Source organism: Peromyscus maniculatus, chromosome 1 (genome assembly GCF_049852395.1).
Source record: "Peromyscus maniculatus bairdii isolate BWxNUB_F1_BW_parent chromosome 1, HU_Pman_BW_mat_3.1, whole genome shotgun sequence".
Lineage (NCBI taxonomy): Eukaryota > Metazoa > Chordata > Mammalia > Rodentia > Cricetidae > Peromyscus > Peromyscus maniculatus.
In genome coordinates this window covers 184,565,826-184,586,711 of record NC_134852.1, presented here as the reverse complement: position 1 = coordinate 184,586,711, position 20,886 = coordinate 184,565,826, and the positions used below count along the sequence as shown (strand labels likewise).

The following is a 20,886-nucleotide window of genomic DNA, read 5'->3' as shown; positions in this document are numbered from 1 at the left end:
TACCCAAAAAGATCAGAGATAATACATAATCATCATATGGCATTTAGTATGTAGGGAAAGGTATTTTGTGTATAAGGAGAAATTGGGCTACATCCTTCATCTACCCAAGTATGGTCAAAGAATTCCAGTTTTTCTTGACCAATAAAAGAAGTCAAGCACCAGTGAAGCCAGGAATCTTAGGCGGAGGCACAGGAATGAACTCAGAGGGCAGATTTTTCACATATCTACTCCTTAGGGCAAATACTTGGAAGGAGCCTTGTCATAGGCAGCTGGCTCCCCACCCACAGCATTGGTTTTGAACCCAGGTTGTAGGTTGGCCAGACGTATTTAAAGGCATGAGGAGGCTGTTAAGCCTTGCTGCTGCTGCTCAGGCTGTGTGGCTCTGGATTCTTCCACTGAGACACATTTCCATGGCTACACACTGAAGTCTCCTCGATTGTGGAGCATGGTGTGAAGTTTGAATACCATCTAGTAAGTGGTGGCTACTACTTACAGGTCAATGGGATGAAACTCTATTTTCTACTTAGATAATTAATCATTAGAAATGATCAACTTTGAAATAGTGAAGTGTATGTCTCAGTATTTGTTCTTGGTTTTACTTTAGCGATGACAGACTGACTTGGTGGTAATTCATTTTTGTTAGCTGTTGCAGAAATATCTATGCTAGTCCATGTACTTGAGAAACCTATACTTTTTAAATTAATGTTTCTTGTCATGATTTTGATAAGAAATGGTGTTTGGATTCTTTTCTCTCTTAACAAGATTTATTTATTTATGTATGATTGCTTGCCTTCCTGCATGCTTGGTGCTCCTCCGTGCAGCCAGAAGAGGGCACCGGACCCCTTGGAGCTGGAATTCAGTTGGTTGTCGGTTGCAAGGTGGGGTCTGGGAACTGAAGCAGTGGTGGCGCACGCCTTTAATCCCAGCACTCGGGAGGCAGAGCCAGGCGGATCTTTGTGAGTTCGAGGCCAGCCTGGGCTACCAAGTGAGTTCCGGGAAAGGCGCAAAGCTACACAGAGAAACCCTGTCTCGAAAAACCAAAAAAAAAAAAAAAAAAAAAAAGAACAGCAAGTACTCTGAACTGCTGAGCTACCTCTCCAACCTCCCGCTAAGGTTCTCCAGCACTCAGTGGTCTAGAAAGCAAGCATTTTTACCTCCATTAAATATTTTTTGGTATAAAGAGTGACTTAAAGACTACGACTAAATTTAAAAAGATGTTGACTCTGAAGTATCTATTATGACATACAATTCAGAATTTACTTTAAATGCTGTGGTTCCTCTTTAGATTACCTCCCCACCAAATTTATTTACAGCTATGTTAAGTATAGTGTCTTTACATGTGCTTTTTCTAAGAACTATTTCTTGAAATTGAAGTGGAAATACTTTCATATTCTTCCCTTTTCACATGCTATGCATCACCCTAAAATTACACACAGAAAAATCCTGTTTGGTTTTTATTTTTATTTTTTTCTACAAAAACATTTCAAAGATACAGGGAAAAAAGGAAAAACCTAAACTAACCCTGTATTGACCTTGACACACTAGTAACTGTCACTGTTCTGCAGACTTTAATTCATCTGTGTGTGTGTGTGTGTGTGTGTGTACGTGTGTACACATGTGCGCGCAGTTGGCGGTGGATTTTACAATCTAGATTCCTTGACCTATCATAGAGCAGTGCTTACTCTGACCTGGGTTACAGCAGGTGCAAAGTAGCACTGCAAGCGGCCAGTGGCTGTCCAGCACTTAGGTCAGACAACAGCAAGCCTTTTATGTGCAAACTGATGTAAATACCCAGTGGGGCTACTATGACTCTCAGGCAATCCCTTGCTCTTGGTTGACACTCCAAACTGAACTGCCATTGTCCCTTAAAAGCACCATGCGACAAATGCACCCTTTCTTAATCTCCCTGGGAAGTGCAGTAGCATAGTGTCCTCGGGTGAAGGGGCCAGAGATGCAGGAGAGGACAAGACCTTCAGTGCCCACGCAGGAGCAGGCCTCACTTTGAGTCCGTTTTTCCAATGTGTTTGAGGGCAGAGCACGCTAAGTTCTCAGCGTCTTACATGAAAACGGGTCTCCAGGGGCTTAGGGGAAGCGGCCATTTGATTCACCTTGAGTGCTTGTTAACCAGATTTCAGGAAGCGTTCCTGATTCCGTAGGTCTAGGTGTGGTAGTGAATGTGCCGTTCTAATGAGTTCTCGGGTGATGAGGCTGCGAGTCCAGAGATTTCAGGGAGCCCGAGTGACTAACAGCATCACCATCGAACCTGACCAGCAGCAGGGGAAATGCATGGAGGAGAGCGACGGCGGTCCTGACGTCTTCCGCCACCACCTCCATCCTCCGTCGCCGGGAATGGGTCAGAACAGGCAAGCAGCGGGAGCGGTGCCGGCGCTTTAGGAACGGGAACTCCTCTTCCAACTTCCGCCCCTGGGGAAAAGCAGAAGCCGTCAGCCCCAGGGGAGCTGCTCTCCAATTCGCAGCCCTTAGGTTCTGGCTCCGGAGACAGTCCGTCCTCCCGGAGATCGAGGGCCAGCGCCGCGGCACCCACCCTGCAGCCGGGCGGAGGCAGGTGAGGGCGGGGACCCGGGCCTGGTGGGGAGGCGGCTGGGTTGAGTCCCACCGGATCCCGGACCGTTCCTCGCCAGCGGCCCCGCAGGGCGGAAGATGGCTGCCCCGGAGAGCGGCGGACAGTCACGTGTCACGCAGGCAGGGCCGCTGCTGGTCCCCACCCCCCCACCTCCGCCCCCAGACCAGACCCTGCGGGCAGCGCATCCAGGGCGAGCTACGTCCCCGCAGCACGCGCCGGCGGGCCCAGAAGGCCGGGTGCCCCGGAAGGCTGCTGCTCCTGCCGCGCGATCGGGGTCCCGGTACTGGGTTCCGCTGTGCGAGCAGGAGGGAATCTGCGGGCGACCCGCACCCCCGTGGGGCCATTGGGCATGCGCAGTGCTCCAGCTCTGGTGCGGCGCTCTCCAGGTTTTCGCCGCAGCTCCGAGCGGCGGCGGGAGGTGGGGCCCGCCCGGCCGGACTAGGCGGCCCGGTGCTCCGAGACTGTTAGGAGACCTCCTGGGCCTCCGAGCTGCCTGGCGCTGCGTGGTTTAGGAAGCCGGCAGACCCCTGGTTTTTCTGGGAAGATGGGAGTGTAAGGATTTGAGCTTTGGGAAATGTTTCGAAGAGTTTGAAGACCATCCATTTTAAACGATCAATCACAGTCACAGGTGTCGCAGCTCTTGGGCTTGGGTGGGGAATAAAATCCCAGTGTAGTTCGCAAACTGGTGTCCCCGATGGTGGTTTCTCGAAGGCTGAGTTTGAGTCCCCAGCTCTCTGGCCGGCTCTAGCGGCACACATCTCAGGCTGACCCCTAATGGGGCTTCTGATGAAACCCACACCACCTGGGCCCTTCTCGTCTTCGGAGGAAGCGCCCCCTCTCTCCGGTTCTAGTTTCTTGAAAAGGACCCAACCTCCCCCCCACCCCACCCCAGCACACCCCACGGCTCGGGACTCGCTGTCCTGCGAGACTCCTCTGGGTCCCCGGCCGAGCGTCCACGGTCCCCGCCCCCCGGCCGCCGGGAACACCCGGAGGAACGGACCAGCGTCGCGCGGGAAGCCGACCCGGCTCCGCCGCGGACTGGGCATGCTCGGCAGCCGGAGGCTCCAAGTCAGAAGCCTTCTCGCCAGCTCCGCAGCGGCCGGGGCAGCGGCGGCGGGCTGCCGGCTGGACAGGAGCGGGGAGGGCCGGTCCGGTCGGGCTGCTCGTCCCGGCAGCTTAGCACTTGGGCGGGAGAGCGCGATCGGTTGCAGAGCCCGCACGCCGCCGCTCTGCCCCGGATTTCGTTCCGCGGCGGGGAGCTCGGCGCGTGGAAAGAATCCCGGCGGCTGCGACGACTCGCGTGCAAGTGAGTCGCGGGGCGGGGGCGCAGGGCCGGCCTCCGGGTCGCGGGCGGGCGGCTGGAGCTGACCCGACCCGAGGTCTCGCGGGCCGGGCCTGACCTCGGCGGACGGCAGGCGGGCAGCCGGGGCGAGGGGGCGTGAGCGCAGCCCGCGCGGTGTCGCGCGCGTACCTGGCGGGCGGTCCCCCCTCCCGCGGCCGCTCGTGGGGGTGGGCGCGGGGGAGCGCTCTGGCGGCCGCGATCCCGGCTCCGAGGGGGCGGGCCGCCGGCGGGGCTCCCCCGCCAACTTGGGCGGGGAAGAAGGCGGAGGCGTCAGTGGGCACCTTTCCGAGGTGCTGCGTGCGGGCGCTGGAAGGCTGCCTGGTGTCACATTGGGGCGAGCGGACGGTGGCGGGGCCCCGAGAGCCCAGAGCCGAGGACCTTTCCAGCGGCAGCCAGCCGGAGGTCCCGCAGCATTCCGGGGTGGACCCCCAAATCGCAGCCCCACCCCCACAGCCCGGGCGGCGGAGTGACAGTTGGTATCTCCTGGTCTGATCGCAGCCGGCTAGGCGCCCGCGGCTTTGGGATTCCCTTCAGCACGGCCCCTCGATGACCCCCAACGACATAACAGGTGGGACCCCCCTTTTCGGAGGAGCGAGCCCCTCCTCCCCAGGCGGCGTTACAGCCCCAGGCTCGCGGCTGCTCTGAGACCCTGTGTATCCCCGCCGCCGCGTGGGGGTGTTAAAGGGTAAGGCCTGCAGGGGCGTCCGCGGAGCTCTGGTCGCGGTTTGCTTAGCGAATGAGGGGGTCTGCGTGATCGTAGGCGACTTGTCAAGGGCACATCAGCGGCAGCAGTTGCTGCCTCTTCCCGCGTCTTAACCCACACTCCGGCTACCTTCCTTCGGTGGTCCCGGTGCCCTGGTCCAGCTAACGGATTCATCCTGCCACGTTCTGGTTAACGCTTGATCCCCTTTTGACTGTCGCGAGTAACAGTCGGGGTGAAGGATGCTGTGGTCCTGGGGAGCTGAGAGAATCCGGGCAGGTGCTTCTCGGCTGTTTCATTTCACCTTCAGACAGGACAGAGTTCAGCGGTGCACACTTATACCAGGACAGAAGGCTGGTTTCTGACGGGAAGTTTATTTTCTGTGTTCTGAGGCCTGCCTGCTGTCATAGCTCACCTGAAATCTACCGTCTTCAGGTCGGGGATGTTTCTGGTTGGCTATCTGGTTGTGGAAGTGGTGAATGCCTTCTGGCCTGGGGGGCTGAACATCAGCAGGGGTGGGGACTGAGAGAGAACAGAAAAGAGTGGGATTGATGAGGTAGGGTCCTGGTGGAAGTTGCCTTGGGTTTGGGAGGCAGTTTGGGTCTGTGAGGCAGGGGAGAGGAGGTCCGGGTGTTTCATTGGTCAGTGATAGGTGTCCAAAGAAGAAGCCAGCTGGGGTTGGGTGACGATGTGGTCAGTTTTTTTTGTTTTTTTTTTTTTAAAGGGAAGCCCAGGGATGTTTGGTGATTCAGCAGGTGGCAGGTTTCCAGCTCTGAAGCCTTGCCTTGGAGGAGCAAGCAGGCAAGGAGGCTGCAGAGCCAGTGCCCGCTGCTGGCCGTGCCTCGCTGTGGGGAAACCTCCAGGAGCTGGCTTCTACGCACAGCAAATCTCTTTCCTGGTCTGCTTGCTGTTTCCTTCCGGATGCCCTGGTCCTTTGGGTTTCCTTAGTGATCCTCTTAAACTGTAGAGCACATTTTAAAGCCTCTCCATCACAGACCTGCTGGGTAGCAGGAGGTGGCCATCACTGCCTTGCAGTTTGGGGGTTCTACAGAGTGAGAGCCCCCCTTCTGTTTCTGCTGCAGAGGCCAGCCATTTTTATTGTTAGTAAACAGATATTTTTCTGCCACTTGTCACTGGCATCGAACTACTTCATTTATCAGAGAACTTAAAAAAAAAAACTACTAATTCAAGATATTGATTAAGTTATTAAAGGCACACATTTGTCTAAAGTATCTTACTCACTGGAGAACTCTAGAGTCTTGCATAATGTCTGATCTGTGTGTAGTATTCAGGAAATGCTTATTCATATTTAAAAACATTTTTCATAATAGAGCATTAGTATTTACCACATTCCTCATCATTTTTGTCTGTAAATGGGATTCTCTCCTGTCACCAATTTTAGAATAAAGAATGCACAGCAATGCCTATGAATTATATATGTTGGACAATTAAAGACCTTTGTGTGATTTCCCAAGATGCAATTGCCTTGTGTTCACCATAAACATCAGTTTTATGTCAAGAACTCAATATTTGTTCACATTTTCATTTTCAAATTGTGGCAGGTACTTCTCTTGAGCTAGAATAAAGGGTATTTTGGGGGGATAGCTCATAAAAAACACGAAGGAGGACTCTTAATACCAGTAGCCGCCAGCTGTTTTGAACTAAAATGTGCTCCTGGCACATATCATATGTTCTCTGATTGATAAGACCGCATTTCCTACAAAGCACTTCAGGGAAACTGTAGGTTCCCTAACTTTGTGTCCTCCAGTGATAAACGCTGCTGTAGAAAAGGCGAAATCTGCTCAAGTGCTGAGGAAACAGTTCTTCTGTGGGGACAGGACAGATTATAGGTGACTGTGTCTTTGCCTGTTTTGGATGGCCCTGTTTTTGTTTTTTTTTTTTAAATATAAGAACTTGTTGGTATGCCTGGTTTTTAAAGATTTGGGCTTGTTGGTCAAAACTCTTTATCAGGAATATAAATGCAAGAGAGAGAGAGAGAGAGAGAGAGAGAGAGAGAGAGAGAGAGAGAGAGGCACAGATGCTCATGTATCGTTCCCGTCTACATCCCAAGAGCTGTGCCCAAAGCTTATCACCTTAGTTAGGGTACCGATAAAACCCATCATATTTGCACCAGTTCAGTGTGGGGTGAGGACGGGGAACGAATGAAGGGCAGGCCCTGTGGGCAGGGGGAGGGTTTGGTTTTGCTGGTTTGGTGGCTGGAACTTCTGGTTTCAGTCAAACCAAATTGAGTGGCTGGTGAAGAGGTGTGGCTCAGTGTCTGCTAGGAAGCTTTGTGCCCCCAGAGTCTTGTCTCAACAAATAGACACGGCACAGGCACACACAGGTGTAGACAGGGAAATAGTGACACACACACACACACACACACACACACACACACACACACACACACACGGATCTACAGATAGAGACACAGGAGGGAAGGGAGACAGATAACATGTAGACACATGCCCTTTTGCCAAAGCCAAGACCAACCTCAGTTTCTTTTTAATCTGTCAAAGGGAAAGCTGGGCCTCAATGGAATGCTGAGTCCAGGGCTTTGAGTTACCCCATGCTTGTATTTGAGCAAGAATTCCTTCTGCTGTCAGTGGCCTGCTAGACATCCTTTAATGATCCAAGGTGGTTTTTTTTTCCCCCAAACTCTTAAACGTGGTCAGTTCTTGTCATCTCCATCCCTCTCCACCGCCTCTGCTGCCAGGGCAGTTAACTCTCATGTATTGGACAAGTTTTTTTTTTGGGGGGGGGGGGCGGGGAGGGATGGATATTTGTTAAAGATGTGTTACTTGATTTGTTGTCTTCAGTTTGTATAAATGGTGCTGAGGCTGCGGATCAGTGGTGGATCAGTGGTCCTGGGCTCCATCTGGAGTACTGCAAAAGGAAACACATCAAACCTCCAAAAACATTTATCTTGGAAACATTCCAACATTTCATGAGAGTTGACGGAATTTCTTTTAGTGTTTTATTAGGTAGTTTTGTGTGAGTGTGGGCTTAGCTTGTATGTATGCACTCATACGTGCACATGTACTGTCTCAGGGTTTTATTGCTGTGAAGAGACCATGGCAACTCTTATAAAGGAAACATTTAATTGGGTGGCTTACAACTTCAGAGGTTTAGTCCATTATCATCATGATGGGATATGGTGCCATGCAGGCAGACATGGTGCTGGAGAAGGAGCTGAGAGTGGAGAAGGAGCTACATGTTGATCCCACAGGCAACAGGAAGTGAAATATCTCACTAGGTGTAGCTTGAGTATAGGAGACCTGAAAGACCACCACCACAGTGACACACTGCTTCCAACAAGGCCACACCTCCTGATAGTGCCCCTCCCTATGAGCTTATGGGGGCCAGTTACATTCAAACGACCACACACACTCATATATGTTTATATGCACGTGTGTGTGCTCTTGCGTGCTAGTGATGGGTGCTTAACTCATCTCCATCCTGTGACAGCAGGTAAAACCGAATGAAATACTGACTTCATTCTCTTACTGATCTCTGTGAGAGGATCTCTAGGGGTATTGGTTTTGGAAGCACGCTCCCTGCTAGTGATGCAGATTTGAATCAGAAACCACCTGAATCAGAAAACCTGGGGCAGAAGCCGCTAATCTGTGTTTTAATGTGCCTAACCTGGAGATTCTGACGCAAGGGAATGTTTGAGAACCACTGATGTAGGGTCCTCTATCCAGGACCCTGCCCCCCCCCCCCAGGAGGCTGAGAAATAAAGTACCAGTGTGCGCTGAATTACTTTCAGAGCTGCTGAGCTGGTGTACACTTCCAAGCTGGTTACAGGGATGCTGCCCTGCATCCTTATTAGTGTTGGACATTAACCAGCTCTATAATTTACCAGTGTTTTGTGGCTAGATAATGAGCTGTCATTGTTTTGATGTGGACTTATGTGATTCTTAATGAATTGGAGGCGTTCCTTATATTATTTAGTTGTTACACAGTTTCTTGGACCAGTGGCCCATTTGTTCTTCTGTTCCTCCCCTCTTACTCTCTTTTCCCTCCCCCACACTTGTGTTTTTTTCCCTCCTTCTATTTTGTGAGACAGTTTTTCTAAACCATTGATTAAACAAAGCATTCTTTCATTATTTTGGTGAGGCAGTTTTGATTGTATATCATGTTTCCGCATACACAGGAGACTTTGTCAATTTATCAAGAGTTATAATTTATGTAGATAAATCAATTTAAAATGTGTACTTTACTTTTGACAATGTAGCTATCTTGAAACGTACACAGTGAAGATACTGAACATTTCTGTCACCCTCAAACTTTCCTTGGGTCCATTTTGTAGTCAGACCTTTCCTGTTACACCCAGACTTGTGTAATCACTATAGCCCGCATTTCTAGAATTTTATATAAATAGTCCATGCTGGATGATACTTGATTGTGTTTGGTTCCTGTCACTAAACATACTGGCTTATAATTTTTTACAAAATTGTGACACGGTATTTAAAATATCTTCTTTTGAACTATGCCACAAGATATAGAACATAAGCCTTCCAAGCAATCATTTTTGTATAATTCAATAGTGTGATGTTCATGTTGGACAAGCATCAACATGATCCCTCTCTAGAATGTCATCACCCTACACCAAACCCTGTTACCCTTAAGCTCACCCTACTAATTTTGAGATGCCTCACAGGGTCTGGTATTTTGTTCTTAGTTCTTTTCCAGTCTTCTGTTTCTGCGCCAAACCCTTATTTTTTCCTTAGAGCTTTGCACCATGTTTGATGTGGTGGGATGGGACTCTCTTGTTCTTAGATGTTGGCTTGATCTTTGCTCTTGCATGTACATTTTGGAATGCTTTTTAAGTTCTCAATAGTCTAGGAAATGTGATTGGCATTGCTTGGTTACAGTGTCATGGAGGGAATTGACATCATTTCTATTTTAATATTTTGATACTATTTTGATGCTATCATGGTCATTGCCATCCCATCTTTAAAAAATAACTTTTAGATAAAGTTTCCAATTTTCTCCCTTATGGTAACGTTTTTTTCTCATTATGGTGCTGGAAGGTCAGTTCAGGGCTTTATACATGCTAAACACATGCTGTACTGCTGAGCTATACTTCCAGCCAATGGGAACTTTTTTAGGTCATATGTTTGTGCAGAGTTGAAGTTTGGATGTTGTATTATTAACAGTTGTTTTTCTGTTGTGACCCAACACCCGAGAAGCAATTGAAGAGCAGAGACATAATTGCATTCATGGTCCCTAAGCATTCAGTCTGTGGTTGCGTGGCCTCATGAGGCAGCATGTGGAGGAGACTCTCATCATGGTGGGTAACAGAGAGCTACCAGGATGGGTTCAGGGGCAAGATACCCCAAGGACTGCCTGGTGGCCTACTTTTTCCAGCTGTGGACAGTCACCCAAAGTTTTCAAAAGCTTCTATAATAGCTCCGCCAGCAGGGGACCTAGCCTTTCACAATGTGCCTGTGGCAGACATTACATATTAAACCACAATTGTTCTAACCTCATGGGTGTAGACGGAGTAAGGGCTTTGGGGACAGGTCTTTAACAGTCTCTTCGTTTTGTCCAGACTTGAGTGACATTGGTTAATCTTTTCCTCCTCTCCATTTCACTGCCCCAAGCTCCTCCTTCCGCAAGCCTGGATAAGCAAAGCGCACCTCCTTTGTGAGGCTCCGCAGGTACCCCGAGTGTAGATCTGGAAACAGACCTGTTGCTCAGGGAGTGCTGATGTCATAGCCCACCCAACCCCGGCTTTAAATTTCAGACTTTCACCTGCTTCTAAGGGTTTACGACAAAGAAGGGTCAGGAAAGCACAGTGAAGGGGCCAGCCAGTTAGTGTGCAGCACTCGGATCTACGGATCCACGGATGGGAGCCTGGGCCTCTGCCTACTTTTTCAGGAAGTATGGATACTTCTAAGGAATTTTACAGTTGAGTGGGGAGGAATATACAACTCATATACAAGGAACAATTAGAGGAGTCTTTGTGACAGATGGTATATAATTAGGGTTAAGTGCTACAGTGCCAGGGGAGTTATGGGAAGAGAGAAATCGGCTCTTGGAGTTTTCATTCCAATTGGGTGGCATTTGAATAGGGAGGAGAGAATAGCAAGGTGAAAACCAGTGTAATTAACATTTCTGTTGGGGACCCTGAGGACCTGGTGTTGAATCTCATGGTAATGGATGTTGCATCTGGAATTTAAAAAAATATTAATATTTTTTATATTTACTTAGTGTGTGTGTGTGTGTGTGTGTGTGTGTGTGTGTGTGTGTGTGTGTGTGTGTGTTTGCATGCACATGCATCTCAGTGCATGTATGGAGGTTGGGAGACAACCTGCAGAAGTTGGCTCTCTCCACCCACCATGTAGTTCCTGGGAAATGAGCTCAGACTGCGAGGCTTAGTGGCAAGGGCCTTGCCTGCTGAGTCATCTTGCCCACTCCCATGTCTGGATTCAGGTGTCTTAAAATCAGTGTTCTGATAAGAAGTGATAGGTGACTGGTGTATGTGTAGATAGCCAGTAGCTCTCTGAGTTCTAGAATGGTAGCTAGAGTACTTGGGTTTGCCTCTAGGCCTCGCCGTGTATGGGCTGTATGCTGGCGGCAGGTTCTGTGGACCAGCTGTGCCGCAGGCCCCATGTTCTTGGGTGGGCATAAGAACAGCAGCCACTGTCCAGGGTTGTTGAGTCAGTGAGAAAGATGTAAGCTAACATTTGTAAGGCACCGAGTGTTATAAGGTGTGTCAGTTAGCTCTGTCTCTGTGACAAAGTCCCTGAGAATGGGGTATCTCTCAGTGTTATTTCCCCCTCCTTTTCTTCTCCTGAGATACATTGATGATCAAACTGAGGATCCAGCCTCCCACCCCGCTGTGCTGTGACAATTACCTTTTAAGGAGCAAAGATTCATTTTGGGTCATTGGCTTTTGGTTCCAGTCCATGGTCATCTGGCTTGAGGAGAGGTTGTGTATCATGGTCGCCACTGGGATCTTGATGTCACCTCCCTTCAGTTCCCTGGTCTTTGTGACTTATGAAGAATTAAGATGAGACACACAGAGTATAATATAGAAGACAGGCAGAACTTATTAATAATTTTTATGAGTCTGTTTATTACATGATACAGAAGGTAGGCAGAGTCAAACAGACTTGCTCTGTGCGAGTGCACAGTGAACTAAGGGCCTTTGTGTTGACTGACACCCTAGCATGCTTTTTACTCTTACTAAAGCATCTACAACACATGGTTTCCTTAGGGGTGCTCTCCTGCCCAGGTGATTGGCAGACCCCCTTGTATTGAGTTTTACAGAGAGAGTGCTGTGGTGTGTCCAAAGTTTGGGATCCCTGGGACTAGATTTAGATAGCTTATCAGTTCATGACCTTCTGGGAAGTTTAGGATGTGACCTCTCCTTCCAAGGTCAGAGATGTATTCAGGTTCCTTTCCTTTAGGCATTAATTAAGAGCTTGCAGCTCTGGTACCTTCTTGTACCTGCATTGATCATGAGAGGAGGGTCCAGCCCTGATATCCATCAAGTCTGCTGATTTCTGTCTACTTAACAGTGGGACTTCATCGTAGAGAACGCCACTCACCTCACAGCAGCCAGGATGGAAGAGAGGGAGGAAAAGGCTAGGGACCTCAGATCCCGTCTCAGGCCATGCCTCCCATGACCTAACTTCCTTCTACTGGGCCACAGCTCTTAAAAGATCTCACTACTTTCCAGTAGCATCATAGTCTGGGACTAAATCTTCAAACATGGACATTTGGGGGATACTGGAGAGCCAAACTGTAGCACCAGTTTAGAACCTGTAAATATTAGCTCCTGTTCTTCCCACTTTTGTTGATTTCCCCACAGTCTTTCTCTGTTTCTTTTGAGGTGTGGGAGGCCTGATGCCCCAGAGTTAGTTGGCATTTGTCCAGAAGGATCTGGTGGGAGGCTGTAGAGTCCAGTAGCGTGGGCTTTCTTCATGGTATTGGATGTTCAAGGCATGGTCACGTTGTAGACGGAACAGATAAGCGCCTGAGACACAGCTGAGCCAGGTGGAGTGTTTGGTGTTGAGTGTCTTCCCTCAGAGCCCTGGAATGGAGCGGGTAGAAAGGAATGCAGTGGTGAACACACAGGAAGCGAGTCACATTTTGCTGGTTTTCTAGTTCTGATTAGATGTTTTGGCAGAACTACGGTAATCCAGGGATTCATGGAGGGCTAATCACAAACCCCTCTATGTCTGCCCTGACCCTGTGATGTGAATGTTGCCATTCCCTTTTGGAGACATGAAAGTGAGGCATGAAAATTTTTCCTGAGAAAATAGGAGGAACAGTGTCCTGAAGGAGTTCATGTTTGGGACTCTTGCCTGTTGGCAAAAACAACAACAACAACAACACCAAAAACCAGTGGGTGCTGTTGGTGGGGAGCCAGCATAATTATGTCAGGTTGTGATCCACAGGTTGGTCCAAGCTGGGTATTTCCGTGACCTTGTGACCTTGGGTGCTCCTCTGCCTGAGCTAGTGGGCCCCAAGTTTCAGTTTGCATCAGTTTCACCACCAAGCCTGCTTGCTGGGCCCAACCCCCAGAGTTTCTGAGGAAGGCAGCTTGGGGGCAGGTGGCAGCCAGTAGTGTGCTTGTATGTTCATTACTTCCCAGGAGCTGCTGCCATTGATCTGGGGACATGCTTTGGGAACCACCACCTGAAGCCGTGTCACAGCAGCCGGGAACCAGTTGTTTCTACCTCACTAGAAGGTGTCCATTTGGGATGGCAAAGCAGTGCCCGTGTTCAGCACTGTGGGTGACAGGGCTAAGAGCAGTGGCAGACCGGGCCGTCAGCAACACCTGACGACCTAAGGTTCCTCAGAGCATGAAGTGCCACCCAGCAGCCTGTCTTAGGAAGATGGCATCATTTGTTTTCCGTCTCCACTTCCGCATGCCCAGATTACGGGGCTGCTTTCTAGCCACCATTTAGCCCCATGGGAAAGCGAAGCACAGATGATTCCAGATTCCTAGCCTGGCAGTGGAGAGAGAGAAGGCGGTCTCGTTTACTGATTTAACTGTGATGGCAAAGTGATTGTGGGAAGAAAGAACTTGGTGCCTCGCAGAGAGGGCAGGTAAGAGGGCTGCCAACCACGTGGGCACACTGGCACTGAGTCTCAAGCAACATAAACAGCTGCAGGTATCATAGTGGGTTTGCTGCTTTGCAACTGACACTCCGTGTCCCCGTGTGAGCAGGGTGATAGCTAAAACTGGAAGGAGCAGCTTCTAGCCTAGAAAAGGTTTTGTGAGAGAGCCATGTCCTCAGGTAGTGTCATCACCACGGAGTGAGGCCAGGTCACAGCTGAGCACCAGGCCCTCTGGGACAGTGGTCAGAAGGGAGCTGATGGTATAGGATGGCCGCTTGCTGTGGGCGGAGCATCAACGGTCCTTGGGGGTGGGGGGTAGGGGGAGCCTAGGAAGGTGGGATCTAGTAGTAGTGGTCATTGGCAAGAAGGACAGGTGATCAGGACTGTGCTTCGAAGCCACCCGGAGAGTCACAGGAACATTTCCAGTTCCCATCTTTGTCTTTTAAGATGCAGCCAGACCGGTTCCTAAGATGTAAACCTGGGAAAGAGGACTGACTTGCTTTCCAGTTTGGGTCTTAGTGCTGAAGTCTACTTTCAGTGGCTGTGTTTTCTCCCTCTCTTATTTCTGCCTCCTCCTGAAGTGTCCTCACAAACGAGGGCAGGCTGAGCCTGTGTGCCGGCCAAGTGGCTGGGGAACCTTGGGCCTCTGCTCATGTGTTTGGAAGGGAAAATTGGAACAGCTGACTGCTGGCCAGCTAGTCCCCAGATATCATAGCTCCCCCCCAAGACTGGGGCATGCCCGGACAGTGCAGCTCGTGTGTTTACATCGGCGCTTGTTTGGTATTCCTTTGATAGTGAAACTGTTTATTTGAGCACTGTTTTCCGTGACCCCGTTTTGCTTTGTTCATGCCCAAGCCACTTGACGGGCAACAGCAGTTAGAGGTCTATTTTCCAGCTGTTGAAGGCTTGCGTTTTGTAAGGGAGTTAGAAAAGGCCTCTGCAGGGAACACCTATGGCTGTCAGCCGAAGCCAGGCTTCCCCGGGAGGGACTCCTGAGATGAAGGAGGGCAGGTGAGGGCATGGTGGCAGATGTGGCTGGCTGCTGGGTCGCAGAAGAGGATGATGTTAAGATTCTGTGTTAGAGGAAGGTGTGCTGTCCCTTCCCTCTCAGGAGAGCTGTCCTGGTCATTCAGTGGTCCAGAGACACTTGGAGTGAGACCCGATGCTGTTGCACTGGATGGCCCCTTTTTTTCTGTCTGCTGCTCTCTGACCATGGGATTTTACCCTTGCTTGACTCTGTTATCAGCTCACCGTTTCCACCTTGCAATCTCTAGTGTCTGCACAGCAAGCCACCAGGTGAAGGCCCTGGATCTTAAGCGAAGTCTTGGTAGATGGCCTAAGTCTCTGACACCTCAGCTTTAGCTAGTGTGAAGTGTACTGGTGTGGACAGAACAGAGCCTAGGTCATGCGGAGTTTCTGGGTTATAGGGACAGGTCCTAATTGAGGAAGCAAACAGGAGACACATTAGGAGGTCAAGAGGTGACTCCTCATTCAGGGAACAGCCTGGGAAGAGCGTTGCCAACCATTCACAAGGTCTGAAATTTGACATTTGCTTTAGTGCATAGAGACACCCGAGTACTTTGGAAGGCCCTACCAAGTTACCAGCTGGGGGATGGGCAGTAGTCCAAGTTTCCATGGGGCCCTCAACCTGACTGATTCCCCTTTGATTGTAACAACAGAAACCAGACTGTCAGAACATTCAGGACTTCTGCAAGCTGCAAAAGTGTGGTCACCATTTGTTAGATGGCCCTGTCAGCTCCCAGGTCCGTGGCTGAACTCCTGGAAGGCTCCACAATGAGATGTCCCCCTTTTGCGTGTACTTAAGTGTGTGTTTTTAGGGGCATAGTAGCTTTAGCCCTCACTGACTTCACCACGAAGGTGTCTGAAGGCCAGTTGTCATGACAGTGGGTGAAAAGTGAAAATCATACCCCTGAGAACTTGACCTTAGGGCTCTTCCTGTTTTTTTGGAGGAACTGGTGGGAAGTGATCACCCAAGAGGAAGCAGGTGGACATGTTGAGAACCTCATAGATGACCCAGGGCTTGTGTTTCTGTCTTATGGATGGCATAGGCTTGGTTTTCCTCAGAGGAAGTTAGAGCAATGTGGTGCAGTGGGTAGTGGTGCCATGTTACACTCTTGTCCGTTCTCCAAGGCAAGGAGAGGTGCTGAGCTGCTGGAGAGAGAGGCAGGTGGTGCTCGGAGCTGGTGCTGATTCTCAGCTTGCTGTGTCCCGTGGACTTGAGCCTGGAGAGGACAGTTTGTGACTTTGGTGGTCAGTGTCATAACTTTCCAACCCCAGAAAGTTCATGATTGTTGCCTTCAGATGAGGCATATTTAAGAGTGATAGCATAGATACGTACTCTCTGACCCAGCCATTCTGCCTTTAAGGGTCTAATTTAAAAAACAGTTAAGATCTGTCTTCATGCCAGAGCTCTTGATCAGTAATGCAAAGTTGGAAGCCTGACATCCAACTGTAGGAGTTGGTTAAATAAATTGTGTTTATCCACATAACAGGTTAGCAGCACCCCTTAAAAATACACCTATGAGAATAGGTGTTTTGAAAACACCGTTAGATACAAAATGTATGTACTGCTTTTGTTGCAAAACTAAACTATTGATAAGACATTGGCTGGCTGGCTTTGTAAGCCCGTGATGAAGCAATCCGGTGTGGCTTCTGTGCGTAGGGAGCTTCAGCCTGCGAGAGAGGCAGGTCCTCCTGACTTGGCCAGCTAATCTCCTGTGACTGTTCACCGCAGAACGGCAAGAATGAGTTCCTTGGTAATGTTTCTGTGGCTCGCGCCCCTGTTTCAGGTGTGTGTCTCTGTTTACATGGCTGCTTGTCAGTTCTGGCGACTCTGAAGTGGCCGAGGTGTTCCTTGTATTATAGATGAGTGCTCTTGTGTTACCCTCTTTTCCTCCCCGCCCACAGCAGGCTCTGAGTGCCGGGTGTTGCAGTCTGAACACTGGACTGACACCCGGATCTCTGGGAATGGTGACCCTGGAGCCTAGAGCTTGTGCTGAATACAGCGGGTGGCTCCTTAGTGACTGCCGTCTTAGCCCACGTCCAAACACTTCCCCCTCTCTCCTCTCCCCATCCCTTCATTTTCCATCTCCATTTAGAACATAGTAAACATAAGTAGTTGCGCCTTGGTCACCTGTAATGAACAGCTGCTGTTGCTGCTGCATTTTGGTATGCATGTCCTTGCATTTTCTCCTCTATAAATACCGAATGTGCACCAGGACCCAGTATGGACAGTGGAGTGCTCAGAGGGACAGCCCAGGCAAAGCTAACTCCTGGTAAGCAGGACAGCACTTGTGGTATAGAACCCTGATGTGTTTTTATGGTTTCAGGGTTCAGATCCTGGTGGAACTTGGTACTGTGGTGTAGGCTCTTACCTTCATTGCAGATGTGATCAACGTAGGGAAGTGTGGCACTGGATGGAGGCTGAATTTGAGCTTTGGGTAGGGGCAGGGGAGCCAAGCTTTGCTTTGTTTGATTTGGACTATTTTGGGGAGCTCCGCCAATGTACCGAACTGAGAGTGTTAGCTTGTCTCCAAGCCACTGAAGTTTCCTGAAGTAAACGATTTTGCTCCCTCTTAGAAACTTCTGGGTGGTTGGGATACTGTTTTGTTTCTGTAGCCCTCACCCCTACTCTGTGCCCTGCTGGAGGAGAATGTATCTGGATCATTTCAGACGCGGAAATGAGGTTGTGCTCTTGAACATGTTTGTTTGTTTTGTTCTATTTCATTCCCCCTGATGGTTTTGCAAGCACTGGCTGCTTCCCACAGGCCGTTAGGAGGGAACAGCGTCGTCCTTCAGCCTTGGCTCAGGACCATGACTGTGCAGCAGGATGATGGATTTCAAGATAACAGAGCTGCTTCCCGACTTTCCATCTCAGCTTTCACAGCCTGCAGCTAACCCCGGCATCCAGCCTAAGAAAGATGACTGAGAATCCGTTACGTGGGGAATGTCGCTTTCGTGTGTGTCCATGGTCGGCCACGTTTCCTGCGCGTAGGATTTGCTTATCAGCAAGCTCTTTGGCGTTGTCACGGGACACGCTGCTTCTGTTACCTTCTCAGTGCTGGAGTTTTCTTATCTTCAACCGGACTTAAGACGCCCAATAACCAGCTACCCTGTCTTTGAGCATCACATGTAAATATGCACAGAATCTCTCTGCTTGAAGTCATGTTTGTGGTTGTCTGGAGGAGAGTTTTTTTTTCTGTAGGATGTGTCTGGAATGGCCACCAACCTTGGAAAGTGTCTTTGGATATCATCACATTGCTCCTGTGCCAGGCCTCGGACACAGTGCCCATGGCCTGCTGAGGCTGTGGCCTTGGTCAGTGCAGTCACTGTAACATTAGGAGAGAACCTTTTCTCTTTACTTCGAAGAATAAGGTCCGATTTGCCCAAATATGAGATGGAAGACAAGTTTGAGGCCAGACCTCGCCTCAAAATCTAAGCATAAATAAGAAAATATATGTTTATGTAGTTTCAAAATATAATAATTCTAAGATGTGACTGAAATTATTCTCAATATTTTTCCTTTGAAAAATACAAATGTGTTTTAGTTTCAAACACTGAAGTAAAATATACAGGCATAAAATTTAGCATTTGAGTTATTTTAAGTATATAATTCAGGGTATTAAATACGTTCATATTGTTGTATAGCCATCACCATTGTCCATCTACAAAGCCTTATATCACCTACAGTGGAAAGTCTATACTCAGTAAATGGTTCCCACTCTTCTTTCTCCATAGCCTGTGGCAACCACAACTTTACTTTCTGTATCTATGAATTTGACTATCCTATGCACTCATATATGAATTATATAGAATGTTCCTTTTGTATCCAACTTGTTTTACTTAGCAAAATGTTTTCAAGATTAATAAATATTGTAGCATGCATTCAGATTCCCCTTTTTAACTGCTAAATAGTATTTCATAACATCTGTATAGCATATTTCAATGAACATGAGCGAATGTGCTATGAACGTTGTGAATATGGCTACCTAAATGTTGCTTTGAATCAGTCTTTCAGTAGGCCTTAAAAAAGAGCTTTCTAAGGTAGATACTTCTTAGTGATAGTCACTTTGCCCAATTTGGTTACAGGCATCAGATCATCCAAACCCTTTGAACAGTTTTAGTTGATGGCACTACTGTTGCCTGAGTTCAAGAGAGCAGCTTTAAATTTTGGGGAATGCTCTTCAGGACACACTTGGCAGCAGCTTCGAGCCAGGCCAGTCAGCATTCTTGGAAATCAGCCTGGTCTTTTCTTATCTTTTGCTTTGATAGCTCTTGCCTGTCAGTACCTCCAGAGGAGAAATCTGGCAGGAGCGTTTGCTTCCTCGATCCAGTCTCAGGTGATTAAGCTCTCAGCAAAGCCTTTGTGGGGCTGCAGATAGGATCCGAGGTGGCGTGTGCATCTCCGAGCTTGTGTTGGGAGCAGCGGCACTGGGGTTTCTGCTGAGGATGATAATGAATTCAGGCTGGGCTGAGGTTCTGGGCTACATGCTGTGTTTGGACAGCAAACATCTTGATTTTAATTTGTATTTTTCTCCAAATCTGTGTAGTAAGGGAGGCTGGGTGGAGACCCTAGAGCGGCAGGCAGATGGCCCCCCTCTCCTCCACATGGGAGGTCTAGCTAGTGGTTTGGCCGTGGTCTACCTTTTTGTGGTTGTAGATACATTTTTGTGGCCTTACAAGGAATTGAGATTAACTTCCTATTTTGTGGGGAAAGTATGATACTTTGTTCTTTCATCGACCTGATAATAATCAAATGTGGCTGTCATCATAAAAATATGCCAGTCAGTCAAGTGTATTTGTTTGTGCTGCCTACATTTTCTTTTTCTTTTTTTCTGTTTATGTTTTCTAAAGGCACATGAGTATTCTGTAAGGGGAGAAAGCACGTTCTGTTTACTGACGGCACTGTGGATAGTGTTTTCACAGGAAAGGTTTGTTTTCATGCTCTATGATATATGTGCATGTGTATTTGTTTTGTTTTCAGGATTTATTTTATGTGGGCGTGTGTGCTTGCGGAGATCAGAGGACAACTTGTGGGGGTTGGTTTTCTTCTACCGTGTAGATTCTGGGGATCCAACTCAGGTCATGAGGTTTGGCAGGAAATGCTTTTACCGAACCATCTCATTGACTATAGTTAATTAATTAACTAATTAATTAATTAATTAATTAATTTTGGTACTGGGAATGGAATAAAGGGCCTCATGCATGTCAGGCTATGCCAGGGAGCTGCACTCTCATCCTTGACACTAGATCTGATCCTGGCATACTGAGAGCCTCATCCTCTTCCTCCTTGACTGTAATGAGCTTCCTTCCATTTTCTTCTCCACTCTGGGTGTAAGTTTCAGTATTTCTAGCTGCCTTACCTTCGTTCTTATAACCCTTGTTCTGGGCCCTACCTCTGCTGACTCTGCCTGAGTTGCACCTGTGAATGTTTCCTACCGTTCGTTCCTCAGCCCTGATATATGCAGGCTGCGGGCTGGAATGTGGTAAATGGCCTGTGGGCCACAGTGGCAGGTATAGGCTCATGTGGGTAGACCTTTCTTTTGGGTGGGTGGGGGGGGCAGGAGCATGAAAATCTAACTGGTAAGCAGAGCACTTTAGTAATGTGCTGTGTGTGTGTGTGTGTGTGTGTGTGTGTGTGTGTGTGTGTGTGTATTCATATCAGAAGACATCCTTGGGTGTTATTTCTTAAGAGTAGTCCTTGTTGTTTTTGAGACAGGGCCTATGACTGGCCTGGGGCTGTCCATGTAGGTTGGGTATGTCCCCTGTCCTGATAATGTAGTTTTGAGTAAAAAATGTCCTTACTGTCTAGGACATATAGCTAGAGCAGTTTAGCTTTTAAGCTTAAGACTCTGTGGGAGGGAACCATGAGAAAAGCACAGAGCTTTTTGTCTTGTGCCAAAGCCTCTATTTTGGGAATAAACTCTGCAGGTCAGAAATATTGATGTGAACATTAAATCCAATTCTTCCCATTTTCTTGTTCTATATTTTATTTCCAGAATAGTTAATACAACTCCTACTGGGATAAACAGTAGCATATATTTCAAACTTTACACTGTTCTTAATTTTTAAAAATTTGGTAAATAATATTTCAATGTGCCTACCTGTGTCTTGCTTCTTTGTCTACATGCAGAAGACAAATTTTTGCACACTTTCACA

General features: G+C 48.6%; 1 protein-coding gene across 12 annotated transcripts in view; it reads left to right on the top strand.

Annotated features, from left to right (window-relative positions):
- Positions 1–355: 355 nt before the first annotated feature.
- Sgms1 (sphingomyelin synthase 1) overlaps positions 356–20,886 on the top strand; it is a 275,114-nt gene continuing 254,583 nt past the window's right edge. For 4 of the 12 annotated variants that reach the window (XM_076562254.1, XM_076562272.1, XM_076562218.1 and 1 more), the window contains exon 1: positions 3,753–3,890. The gene's annotated coding sequence lies outside the window, so the exon portion shown is untranslated. Of the gene's footprint in view, positions 472–2,421; positions 2,567–3,752; positions 3,891–4,338; positions 5,062–20,886 lie in introns of those variants that run through there. The other 8 variants (XM_076562260.1, XM_076562225.1, XM_076562263.1 and 5 more) reach the window with 5 other exon arrangements.